The sequence below is a fragment of the Macaca fascicularis genome, chromosome 7, assembly GCF_037993035.2.
Source record: "Macaca fascicularis isolate 582-1 chromosome 7, T2T-MFA8v1.1".
Classification (NCBI taxonomy): domain Eukaryota; kingdom Metazoa; phylum Chordata; class Mammalia; order Primates; family Cercopithecidae; genus Macaca; species Macaca fascicularis.
Genome location: NC_088381.1, coordinates 124,056,853 through 124,070,226, shown reverse-complemented (window position 1 = coordinate 124,070,226; position 13,374 = coordinate 124,056,853). Strand labels below are relative to the sequence as shown.

Below are 13,374 nucleotides of genomic sequence, written 5' to 3'. Positions count from 1 at the left end.
ATGACCCCCAAGGCCTCCCTAGTTTTGCTACTCCCCATCACTGCACATCTGTTCCAAAGAGTTGCCACACATGGGCTCTGCACCTGCTCGTCTCCTGCTCACTGTTCAGCCACTCCATGCTGGACACTGTTCCCGCTGCTCCATCAGATTTGCCTTAGCCACCATAGCCACCAACCTGCAAGTGGTCAAATCTAGTCCCTTCCTTTAACTCACATCTCACTGGACCACTCAGCAGCATGTGATGCTGTCAGCTACACCCGTCTGCCTTAGGCACACTCCTCTCATGTTCCATGATGCCAAGCTCTCTGGGTTCTCCTCCCTATTTCCTGGTCACTCCTTTTCAGCCTTTGTCTACAGGATGAATTCGCCAATGCTCAGTCCTAAATCTTCTGCCCCTCTCTACATGGTTGAATTCCAGATTCATGTATCCAATTTGTGCACTCAACTCTTCCCCTGTATCTCACTGGCATCTCAGACTACACAAGGCCCAAACCAAACTCTTTTGAGTTTCTCCCTAAACCGGCTCCTCTCTTTTGCCTTGAATGGCATCATCATCCATACATTACAACCAATTAATTATTCCTCTGAGAGAGTCCTGTTGCTTCTTCCTCAAAGATATATTCACTTCTCTGTACTTCTACTCCCTCCATCCTAGTTGTATTCGTCAGGGTTCTCTAGAGAAGTGGACCAATGGTATGTGTGTGTGTGTGTGTGTGTGTGTGTGTCTTTACCAGTCACGATCCCTGGTGTGTGTGTGTATGTGTCTGTGTGTCTGTCTTCACCAGTCACAATCCCTGGTGTGTGTATGTGTGTGTGTGTGTGTGTGCACATGCAGGCTGGAGACCCCGGAAAGAACCAAGGCTGCAGTTCAAGTCTGAAGGCCATCTGCTGCTAATTCCCTCTTGCTTGCATTGGGTTAGTCTTTTTGTTCTATGCAAGCTTTCACCTGATGTGCTTTACTCAAAGTCTAGAGATTTAAATGTTAATCTCATCCAAAAACACCTTCACAGAAACATTGAGAATAACACCTGACCATATATCTAGGCACGATGGCCCAGCCAAGTTAACACATACAATTAACCATTACACTAGTCTAAGCCACTTCATCTCTGTTCTAAGCCAATGCAACAGGCCCTAACTGGTCTCTCTGCTTCCATCCTTTCCTTCCATATCAAAGCCAGAACACCTTCTTCATGCATAAATCTCTCCCCAAACACCCAACAGCTTCCTATTGCACCCAGATTAAAGCCAACATCCATGAACAAGACTTGACTGGACCCTCATCTCATCCCAGGCTCCAACTTCCCACTAACCAGCCCTCAAGCCTGCCTCAGAGTCGTAGAATATGCTGACAGTCACACTTCTGCCTCTCTCTGTTTGCAAAGCTAAATTCTATGTAAGCCTTCATAACTCATCAAAACTTAAATATGTGTCCCTGGCCCTCATACTATTCTCCACCGTTTGTTTCCTTGACAGTGCTGAGCACCGATGAATATTATGTATTTATTCATTTGATTTCTTATTTATTGCCTACCTCTGCCCCTATAACCTGTGCAGGAACCATGTTTGTTTTAACTCATCCTGTGCAGAGCCCAGGGCCTGGCACACAGCAGATGCTCAATCAATATTAATAAACAAAAAATTATAACGGAAGAAAAATCTAAACACACAGAATACTTAAAATATCTGAAAAATGTTATATAAACTTTGAGATAGATAAGTACTTCTTATGCAAAACAAGAGACTTATAAATCTTAAGTGAGAAAATTCCAGATTTGATTACACCCAAGTCAAAAAACTCAAGTACGAGATGAGACACCACGAACAAAGTTGAAAGATAAAGAAAATATATACAACACATATAACAGATTCTACAAATTAAAAAAAAAAGTCAAATAATGCAATTCAAAAATAGGCAAGGAATTCAAATATCAGGTAGTTAATACATGTCAGGAAATTAACAGATTCCAATCTTAACACATCACATTAGCAAAAATTAAGACGAATGTGCCTAAAGTAAAAATATTTTTTAAAGACTATGATTTTAAAATGATCCTCCTGGCCATTTTTCAAACGGGCAGTATATTATAATCACAGTGCAGAGGGCAAGACAGCTTTGGCAAGAGAAAACAATGTACAAAAGCAAGAGGTTGCAGATTTTTTTCTCTCAGCCACATCTGTGATGGATCCACACAGAGTATGTCTGAAGCAGAGGATTACACATTTTCCAAAGCGAAGATTACCAACCCAGAAATAGTGATGTAATTACTGTCTCATCACCAGATATCAAAATATCAGAGACTAAAAGTTTTCTGTGGTTCAAATTGCTTAGTAAACATAGACTCAGAAGGGCCTTCTCCAGAAATAAATGCCAGACACACTAGTTTCAGGGTTCACAATTTCACTGAAAAACTCCTCAAAACAAAAACAAAATGAAAACATGCTTTGGAAGGAAACTGACATCATTATTTTAAGCGGGGGAGTTACTCCTAAGGAAACTCTTCTCTCTAGCCTTTAAATTCATTTGGTATTAAATCCATTTATACAATGTAACCTCCACAATCCTAAAAATTGTACTTAAAATCACAGTCATAACATTTTAACAATTTCTGTACTTATCGTACTCATCTGTTGAGTAAAAACTGTACAGAGTCCCTCCTTCACCCCATCCTGAGTAATGATAAATTCACATTTTGCAGTTAAATAAAAGCCACATCCTGCCAGCTGGGAATACACTTGCAGAGGCCACGCTCTCCTGTCCGGAGCACCATCGCATGCTGCCTGACACCACACCTGCCAACCACGGCTTGCGCACATGTGCAGCCTCTGAGAATGGGGCCCAAACTGCCAGCTGGGCAGATTAGGCTTTTTGACATCTGATTCACATTTAAACAACCAGAAGATATCCGTAGAACCGCTCCGAAACCCAAGAAACGGTTTAATATGGACTAACACAGCCAAGGTGGGAAAGTTTCTCCAGATGAGGGGTTTGCGGTATTTGAACACAGAGGATGGCAGCATTTAGAGAAAAGGTATCCCCACCTGTTTCATTAGTGCCACTATTCGTAAGTGAAAAGATCTCCACTGCTTCTAAAGCCTTTAGCTAAATTGCTGAAAGGCCTTCCACACAGCAATTCTGTTTTACGGCCATTAAAAGGCCCAACTAGCTTCAGAACTGCCTCGGTCAACAGATGCTGTGGAAAGCTGCTTCAGCCTCAAACCAGCTGTGAGGGGAGCGGGTAGGACCGCCCAGAACTGCTCGAGGGAAGGGGAAGCTCCGCTCTCTCCTGGCAGTTCCGGTGTTTGTCTCTCCATGCCCACGTCCCTGCTAGAAAATGAGAGAATGGCAAAACAGCGAGAAGCAGACATAAAGACACAACATGACAAGTAAACAGGGTGGAGACTGAGCCACGAGAGACTTCCAGAAGCATGCTTTTGAAGGGGGGTGGGGATTCCCTTTTAGAAGGATGGTTATAAGGAATACCAAAGAGAGATTCTCTTCATTCTCTAGACTTATTTATCTCAGGCTTGCATGCATCCTTCCACCTGCACAGATGCCTGAAAACATTTCACTGACAGCTGTAGAAACAAAACATGTGTCAAGGAAAAGCATTAAATTAATGAGCATCTAGTTTACAGTTTTACACTGAATTCTCATCAATGGGAAGTGAATTATCCCACATTCATTAGGGTCATCATTGCACGCAGTGAATAATAGGTTATTTTAATTTTGCACAGCTGGCTCTCGAATCCAAGGCACCAATACACGGTCCTTATAATCACTTACATAAAAGACGAGATCCTAAATGTACTAATCTTTTACAATTCCTCATTGACTGAATTTTGAGGCAGAGGAATGGGCACTGGTGGAAAGGAGGCCTGAAGGGTATGGGCGGGCCCATTCTGTGAAAGACTTCATGTGCCATTCTCTGGACATGGGGCTGCCTTATCCAGTTACCATGGAGAATTTTTCAAGCTTTTCAATGTGGTGAAATGATGCCCCTGAGCAGACATGCTTCATGTGAAGGAGAGAGGGTTCCACGTTACCTTCGAAGTTATTTAGCACTCAAGTGTCATATCTAACAGGCATGGATACACTAAGGTCTGCAGTGAAGGGAACACTATCAGGGGCTCATCCATCAGTCCATTCACAAATGTCCACTGCAAAGGTCCATGCTAGGGATCACGACTGGTGAAGAAGCAGATTCTGCAGGATCTGGGCACTTACTGGGGCAGTGGGGCCTGGTACTAAGGAAAGAAAACCTTAAGCATGATACAGGTTTCTCACTTAGATTGGACAGGGTAGGTAGTGAAGAGACCACAGCCAAAGACAGGCAAGACAGTGGAGACTGAGAGGGCAACAGCAGTGCAGGGCTGGATGCTGAGGACAGGAACAGGGGCACCTGAGCCTGCAGTGAGAGAGGCAGAAACATGTGGGGAAACGTGCTGGCCGAGTGGGAAGTAAACTGTGTATTCATAGTCAGGGCCCCAGCCTCCAGGTAATAAAAGCATCTTACACTCAGCTGCGTTTTTATCAGTGCTTCCTACAACGTACAAGTCCACAAAGTTCAGAAACAATTACTCGATTTAAAAAAAAGAACAAAGTTGTAAAAGACTCGTATCAACTTCTTAAGCCAAATTAAGACTCCCCCAACAAGGAAAAAATTAACAAGAGCTCAAGGCTCAAGCTAGCTAAGCAATCCTAGAAAAGTCCTGTAACTCTAGACCTCAGTTTTCACATGGGAAAAATGAACAGGAGGAATCAGAATCTTCCTAACGTTCTAGGAAAATGGCATCCTAACTAGGGCAAATTATATACTCCTTTACTTCGGCAAAAAACGAGGCCGACTTCCCTTTAAAAAAATCTCACATTAACTTAAAACACTTTTTCTACGTTAAAAATTCCAATTCCTTATCAAAAGCGTGCTTTAAAAATCAGAAACTTGATAAAATTTTAAAATACTGGTCATTAACATATTTGAGATTAACTCATATGGATTTTTTAAACCTATAAACTGGTCAATGTAATTCAGTTGCAAGTATCACTAGTGGAGATATTTGGCTGATTTAAATTATTTCAAGTCTATTTTGGTATGTATGACTACATATTTGCTTGCAGTTTCTTCTCTTTTTCCTTTCCCATTGTCAGGTTTTAGGAAACAATATTTCCCTTCTGTTCAATCGCTGCTATTCCTTCTGCACGCCCTTCCCTCCCCGAACCCCTGCCCTTTTTTTTTTTTTTTTTAATTCTATGAAATTAGCAATCATGGCCACAATCAGGGTTTCAGCAAAATAAATTCATTCTTGTCAAATCAGATAATGGGTTAAATTCAAGGAGGAGGTAACTTCAACTGATTGAGGTAATGGAGAAAATCAGCATTTCTTTCAGCCCATACTCCCATCTGGGGACATCCCACTACCCTCTGTCTTGGGCTAGGGATAGAAGGTCTCGAAATGTGCCTCCAACTCTGGGAAGACAGAGGCTCAGAGGACTGAGACCAGCCTTTCTTAATCCAGGACAAAGACAGATTAACCCCATCTCGAAAGTCAATTTGTAAGTCATCCCCCTCTATCTCCACAAAGCCTGATTTAAAGCAATGGTTTCTGCTAAGCAGCACAGAATTACTGAAGGAAAAAGAACTTGTCAGAAAAGTCAGATATGCATTCACTGTGCCACACTGCCGGCCAGAGGATACAGCAATGCAGCTTTTTAAAATGAAGAATAATTTGCTAAGAAATTTTCTCACTTATTATTTCCCCTTAGGTCTCCATTCTGTGACATAGTGAAAAATAAGAAGAAAAGATGTACTATAATACCCAATGTTCTTACAAATAAAAACAGTAATGTTGGTTAACATTTGTCGAGCATTTACAACACACCAGGTGCCATTCTTAAAGATTTAATGTATTAACTCATTCATTCTAACCTATGAGTTGAGTAATACTATAGTCCCCAACGTGAGAGATGAGAAAACTGAGGGTCAGAGTGGTTGTCACTTGGCCAAAGAAGAGTTAGAATTTCAATCTAGGGAAGTTGACTTCAGAGCCTGTACTGTTAACCGGATCTCATACTAACTAGAGCTTAAGAGTCTAAATCAGTAGCCCTCCACGGCATATCCAGTAACGCCTGAAGACATCTTTTGGTAATCATATGAGGGCACAGGAGATGCTACTGGTGTAGAGTGGGTAGAGGCCATAGATGCTGCTAAACATCCTAAAAGGCACAGCACAGGTCCCACAACAAAGATTATCCAGCCCAAATTGCCAATGGTGCTGAGGTTGAGAAACTCTCAACCTTTAATTAGAAATAATATTCATAAACCTTTTCATGTTTCCCTCCTTTACCCCAGTTTAACATGACTCGGTTTAGAAAATGATGAACAGGGAATGTACACTAGAAAGGTATCACTGTAACAAAAGACAAAATGTAAGAAATTTCAGTAAATTGGTGCTAAAAACTTTATTCCATTTTTCAAAAACAACAGTACCTTCTCATTAATCAAAAATAAGCCAAGTTCGATGGCTCACGATTGTAATCCCAGCACTTTGGGAGACCGAAGCAGGTGGATTACTTGTGGTCAGGAGTTCGAGACCAACCTGGCCAACATGGCAAACCCGGTCTCAACTGAAAATACAAAAAGTAGCTGGGTGTGGTGGCATGTGACTGTAATTCCAGCTACTTAGGAGGCTGAGGGAAGAGAATCGCTTGACCCTGGGAGACAGAGTTGCAGTAAGCCGAGATCATACCACTGCCTTTCAGCCTGTGCACTTAAAAAGAGGAATGAGTCTAAAGTCTTCTCAATTTACTAATTATGTTTATGTTGGTGGTTCGGTACATAATGTAGACATACAGAGGGACTTTCAAAATATCGTATGATTCCATCATGTCTTTACAACTTCCCTGCAAGGTAACTAAAAGGTCATCCACTAAATCCCCTGTTCTGGCCAGGAGGTGTATGTTCTGTTCATTCTGTCTAATCTTCACCAACAACTCTGAAAAGCTATTTCACTCAGAGCGCTTGTCCTGGTCACATGGCTCGCAAAGAGAAGAGCCAAAATTCCAATGAGATTCTTTCTATCTCCCACATCAGGCTGCCTCCGTATCTCACAAATGGAAAAACTGAGGGAAATTTGTGTGCAGGTCCCCAGTTTTAACAAAGATGTATGTTCCCTGCAAAAGAAAAGCAATACACCATAAAATCCAAAGTTTACCATAAAATTAGTGTTCATCCTCCAAATATTCAAGGCTGTAAAATCATTATTGTTTTAGCAGACTAACCAATTTTCTAAGTGAGGATACATTTTCACTTATGCAACAAATAACTAGAGTTCAAATTGCTGCAAGTTATAAATGTGACCACTGGTAGCTTTTATTGACTTCCATATTTTTTGACTTTACATCCTAAAGTAAGATAGCTGACTTTTTAAAGTACCTTTAATAATTTACAAAAACTTAACAGGTCTTAGTGTTATCAAAATGTTAAAGCATACTGGCTAACAGAATGAATATTCACACAATGGAATATTACATAGCAATGAACAATTATGATATCCAGCAAAGGTTACTTCATTTACAAATATAATAATATATGAAAGTAGTCAGCAACAAAAAATCTATACGATAGATCCCATTGTATAAAGCACCAAAACTAATCTGTGGTGTTTGGTCAGGATAGGGATTATCTGTTACTGCTTAGGGGTGGGGGAGTAACCGAGAGCAAGGCGGTCTTTGAGGGTATTGATAATGTCCTGTTACTTGATTTGGGTACTGTAGACGTAGGTGTGTTCACTTTAAGAAAATTCATCAAACTCTACACATATGATTTGTGTAAAGAAAATCTTCTTAAAAATGCTGGGTAAGATCTATTTATCAGAATTCTCATTCTCCTGCATTTTAAGGGAACCGAATTTAACATTCATTCTACCTAACCTTTAATACTTATCAATACTATTTTAGAAATTTTTAGAAATGACATTCTTAGATTTGTGACACTAGAATAAATAAAATAATTTAATGTTGGAAAAAATTGCTGATGAACTGGTATGTCATGTTCACGATTTCAATCAAGTACCACAGAATGACTTGAAGAGATTTTTTAAAATCTAACTATTCATATGAAACTTCAATTTAGAGGTCCAACTCTAATTTGAAAAAAATGCACAACTCCTTTTTTCAAAACGCAGGAAATGAAACTAATGTTAGCAGACTCAAGAATGCAAAACTGATTTAGGTCAGATGCATTTTCACGTATGAATGCCTTATCAAAATGTTGTAATTGGTAAGTACATTCTCCTGTGAGGAAAGGCACTGGCTTTCAAAGTTAGTATATTCAACTAATTTAGAAACTGTTCATTGTTAAACCTTCATTGCTGTGATTTAAAAACAACAACAAAAAAGGACACATTTAAATTGTAAAGTTTATAGAGGAAATCTATATTCAAATTATGATGATGCAGTTTTAATTTTTAATCTATCAATGCATTTTAGCTAAGTTTTTATATAATTAAACTACCAATAAGTAAGTACAAATGTTAGGTTTCATCATATCCTACACCTATGTATAACTTCTTATAACAGGTCATTAATACTTCCCAGAGAAACCAGCGCTAATATTAGCTAACATTAATCAACTGCTACCATGTAGTAGGCATACAATGTGATCCAGGTGTTTCCCATCCTGAGTCACTAGCTGGAGGCAGACTGTATTACCACCAGCAGGGATTTAAGGATTACATATTCCCAACCTGTGAACTCAGGCAGACATCCATGAAACTTGCTTTAGCCACTGCAACGAAAGCACGTCACTTCCAGGCGGAAGCTTGAAGAGCTATGTTCTCTCTCTTACCTCGTCCTACATCATCTCTGAAGTATACATCAAGATGGAACCTTCATTAGCAAAGGTTCCTGAATTTTCACAAGGAACACAGCCCCCAAGTTAACCCATGATGGACAAAACCTGAGGAGTAAATATGCTTTGTTGCTGTCAACCCACTGAGATTTGAGAGTTGTTACTGTACAATAACCTGGCCTCAACTGACTGATAGAAATCCCTATTTTATTTTATTTTTGTCTTATTTTCTTTGAGACAGAGTTTTGCTCCATTGCCCAGGCTGGAGTACAGTGGCACGATCTCGACTCACTGCATCCTCTACCACCCGGGATCAAGCTGTCTTCTGTCTCAGCCTCCCCAGTAGCTGGGACTACAGGCACAGGCCACCATGCCTGGCTAATTTTTGTATTTTTAGTAGAGACAGGGTTCCACCATGTTGGTTGGGCTGGTCTCGAACTCCTGACCTCAGGTGATCCACCTGCCTCAGCCTTCTAATGTGCTGAGATTACAGGCATGAGCCACCGTGCCTGGCCTAAATACCTATTTTATAAAGTGAAAGGTGAGCCATGAAAGGGCATTTTTTACCTAAGAGCCTACAGATTATTAAACAGGGGGAACTAAACATTCAAAAAATCTACATTTGCAAGCCCACACTTTCACTCAGTTCTGCTTTTCATAATTTAAACAATATATAATCAACTATTACATCTTAAAACTCTCAAAAACAAATGCTATGCCTGAAATCAGAAGGAAAAAAGACCGGAGAGACACACAAGTTTTTATGCAAAGCTGCTTATCATGTTTTTTATAATATAAAAATTTAGAAACAACAATAGAAGGGTTAAATTTTAATGTTAATACACTGAATACATTAACATAATGAAATACTATTCAGTGGCTAAAAACCAAGTTTTCAACGGTCATTTAATGATACAGGGAAATGTCATAACATAAGAGATGGAAAAAAGGATAGAAATCAATATTCATAGTATAATCCCAAGATTCCAGAACTAATCTGAACAAAATTTACCAAACATACCTGATACATAAACCGATCTATGCATGTGCCTGTGGGTTTGCAGAATACCAATCCATTAGTTATTGACCCATTAGAACCGGTGGCTGTCCCAAAGCAGGTCACACTATTTGGTTACTCATTCAACAAAGTGTGCTTGGCAATGGGAGTACAGAAATGAAAGACAGTATCTGCCTTCAAGGAGCCTGCCGTCCAGGAAGACATGAGAAGTCAGCCAACTTCAACGCAGCGTCAGAGCACTTGTGGGGATTTACAAGAGGCACTCCGGGAGTTCACAAAAACACTTCTCACTGAGACTGGGAGTGAGGGGAGATGTCCAAGGAGGAGATGCAGCTGGGCCAACTTTTCAGAATACTGATATTGAGGGCTAGTACACCAGGCTGAAGAACATCCTAGGCAATGACAACGTCCCCTGCAAAGGTCCAGAGGCAAGAGAAAACGTGGCCACTTGAGAAGCACAGAGGAGAAGGGCATGGCGGTCCTGCAAGGGCTCACCTGGCAGCAGAATGAGCACAGCAGGAACCAGAACGGAGCTGCCTATCTGAGAGCTCCCAAACCTAGGCTACCCTCCATCACCTTTAACTTCAGTAAAACAAAACCAAAGCTTCCTGAAGCCACTCATTCATGCTTCCCTGGAACATGGGTATGATCAATAAAGAGCTTATAAACAGGTATCTCTGTGAATCAGTCAGCAGTGGGAGGACTTCAAAGAGGCTAAAGTACTTTTTCAGAAAAGTTAAGGCCAATCATGCACTTTAATGTGAAAAGCAAAAGGTGTAACAAAACAGGCCGTAACCATTCCAAGTCAGCCAATGGTACCTCAATGACCCTCCCTTGCAGTCTGTGACTTCTTTTCAGCTATACAGAAGTTATCCTGATATATTCTCTACTACAAGTGGTCATAACTACCCCTACAACCAAACTACTTAAAAGTCAAGCCTCCATCATTTTCACTTTTGTAGAAAAGGCTCTTTCTACAGAGCACCTGATTTTAGACAGCTTATCCTAACACTGATACTTACATAAAGTACAAACTTATACCTTGCAGGTCTACAAAGCAACTTCCATTTTTACTGGCAACTACTATCATATTCACTTATTTTAGGGTTGCAGCATTCTAGTTTGCAAATGAATAAATTTCCCAATTCACACTACAGAAATGTGGAAAAATGAGAAGCAGAACCCAGCTTTGGTCTTATCCTTCAGAATATTTTCTACCTGCCATCTGCAGCAACAGACCAATATTCTTGGGTCCTGGGTAGCGCACCTGGCTTAGTCACTTAGGTCAACATACTGAGCTTCCCCGAACTTTTTGTCCTTCATTGTAAAATGAGCAGCCAGTTTGAATAAAGTTCCTTCCGACTTTAATGTTCCATGTTTGTTTTTTTAAGTTGCAGTAAGATTCTCTTCCTCCATGAAAAGATGGGTTGCAAGTGCCTGAATCAGGGTCATAATTCAAATAAGTTTGAGTAGACGCATAATTATAAATGCAGATACAACTATCCTTCCACACTGACATGTTAAAAGCAACTCTAATAAAATTATGCACTAAGGACAACACAAATTATTTTTCCAACTAATACATGCATCAGTCAAAATTATAATTACTGTATATCAGTAATGCAGATAATTACACAGATAATTAAGTTACTGAGTGCTAGAGTCAAGCTTTCCTGCTCTAATGCTCTCCATCCAAAAGAATTTTAAAAGAAACGAAAAACCTCATTCCCTGCCTCTCAATTGTTTCATCTCTTCCCCAGCCTTTCATTTCCCCCACCAGGAGATTAAGAGCTGCTCAGTAATGTGAGGTATTTTGTATTTAATTTTCCATAAAATAGTATGTATAAGTTTTCTCTTGCAGTTATAACAAATTATCACAAAACTTAGCAGTTAAAAACAACACTAATTTATTATCTTACACATCTGTTTGCCAGAAGTCCAGCAGGCTTAGCTGATTTCTCTGCCTGAGTCTCACAAGGCCAAAATCAAGGGGCTGACAGGGCAGCATCTCTTTATGGAGGTTCTAGGGAAGAATCTGTTTTCAGGGACATTCAGGGACCTGGCAGGATTGAGTTCCATGTGATTATAGGACTGAAGCCCTGGTTTCCTTGCTGGCCAGCAGCCAGAGCTGTTCTCAGCTCCTAGAAGCCACCTGCACTCCTTGGCTCATAGTATCCTCTCCATCTTCAGATCCAGAAGCAGCAGGCGGAGTCCCTCTCATGCTCCAAATCTCTCTTGCTCCTTCTTCCCTCACACCTCATGAGTCTTCTCCATTCCCCTTTCACTATTAAAGACCCTTGTGATTACAATAGGCCCACCCAGATAATCCCGGATAATCTCCCTATTTTAAGTCTCATGACCTTAATTCCACCTGCAAAAGCCCTTTTGCCATGTAAGGTAATATATTCACAGGTTCCAGTGATTAATATATCAGCATCTTGGGAGAATGGGGACAGAAATTATTCTGCCAACCATATAATACATGCAGGAAAAAAAGAGACAAATGTCCCTTTCTGCTAGAAAACAATGAAAAATTCTACCCAGACCACACAGCAAAGCAGCAATTTATGTTAAATATCAATACATACACACAAAATTAGTTGTTGGTGCCTGACAAGATGAAACTACATATGCTAGCAAAAAAGATTACAGAAAAACAAAAATGTTAGTGTCAAACTATATTAATTGCTGAAACTAACAAAAATGTGATATAATGAATCAACTCTTCTACTTTCTTGAAGTATTCACAGTGGACATTGCAAATCATACCTGAAATTTTAATTTTAAACATACTATATCTTAAAACCTACTTTAAACACTCTTACACAAATCTGTATAAAGAAATGATGATAAGTATGCTGCTTCAGATCTTAAATCAGTGAAAGGAACACTGCCTGGCTTAAATACAGTGGCAAAAAGCTCAACATTTTACTTAGGTGATTTGAAAGAAAATGTATTCAAATAAGACAGCCTAACGTTTGCTTTGTGAGTAACAGAAGTAAAAAACTAAACCAAAAATAAGAAAGGAAAATAACAGCTCACAAATTGCTGTACTTACATTATTTGCAACGACAGAACTACCAAAAGAACTACAGAAAAACATAAAAGTATTGATTAGTCACATTTTACAGAAAAGTACTGATTAATCAAAGTTTATGGAAATGTAATAGAGGATTCATAACAGCCAATTCTTGATCTAAAACTCATTCTATGTAAAACATAAAATAGGATAATCACCTAATCACAGATATATTTATTAAAGTTATTCATGTCAGGAGCGATATTATTTAACAATCAGCCTTTTAATAAAAAATTAGGCATATAAATATTTTAAAATATTCCATTTATTCTCTAAATAATATGAATTACACATTTTATGAAACCGTATCCCAGGTGAAGTAAGTTACAACAGCAACCGTTCATCAAATCATGTGAATCATTTCCAAGTCATGTTAATTGTTACAAATTACTGGTATGATTTTTTTATTTGATGTGTCTGTCACAATT

At 39.5% G+C, this 13,374-nt stretch overlaps 1 protein-coding gene and 1 long non-coding RNA gene across 3 annotated transcripts in view; both read right to left on the bottom strand.

The window, feature by feature from the left end:
- The window catches only part of PELI2 (pellino E3 ubiquitin protein ligase family member 2), a 190,070-nt gene that overhangs the window by 103,885 nt on the left and 72,811 nt on the right, over positions 1-13,374 (bottom strand). The gene's annotated exons all lie outside the window — the stretch shown is intronic.
- On the bottom strand, positions 11,245-11,924 carry LOC141407396 (uncharacterized). The gene is made up of 2 exons (XR_012416315.1): positions 11,787-11,924; positions 11,245-11,304 (listed from the first exon to the last, which is right to left on the bottom strand). It is a non-coding gene; the product is annotated as an uncharacterized lncRNA (long non-coding RNA).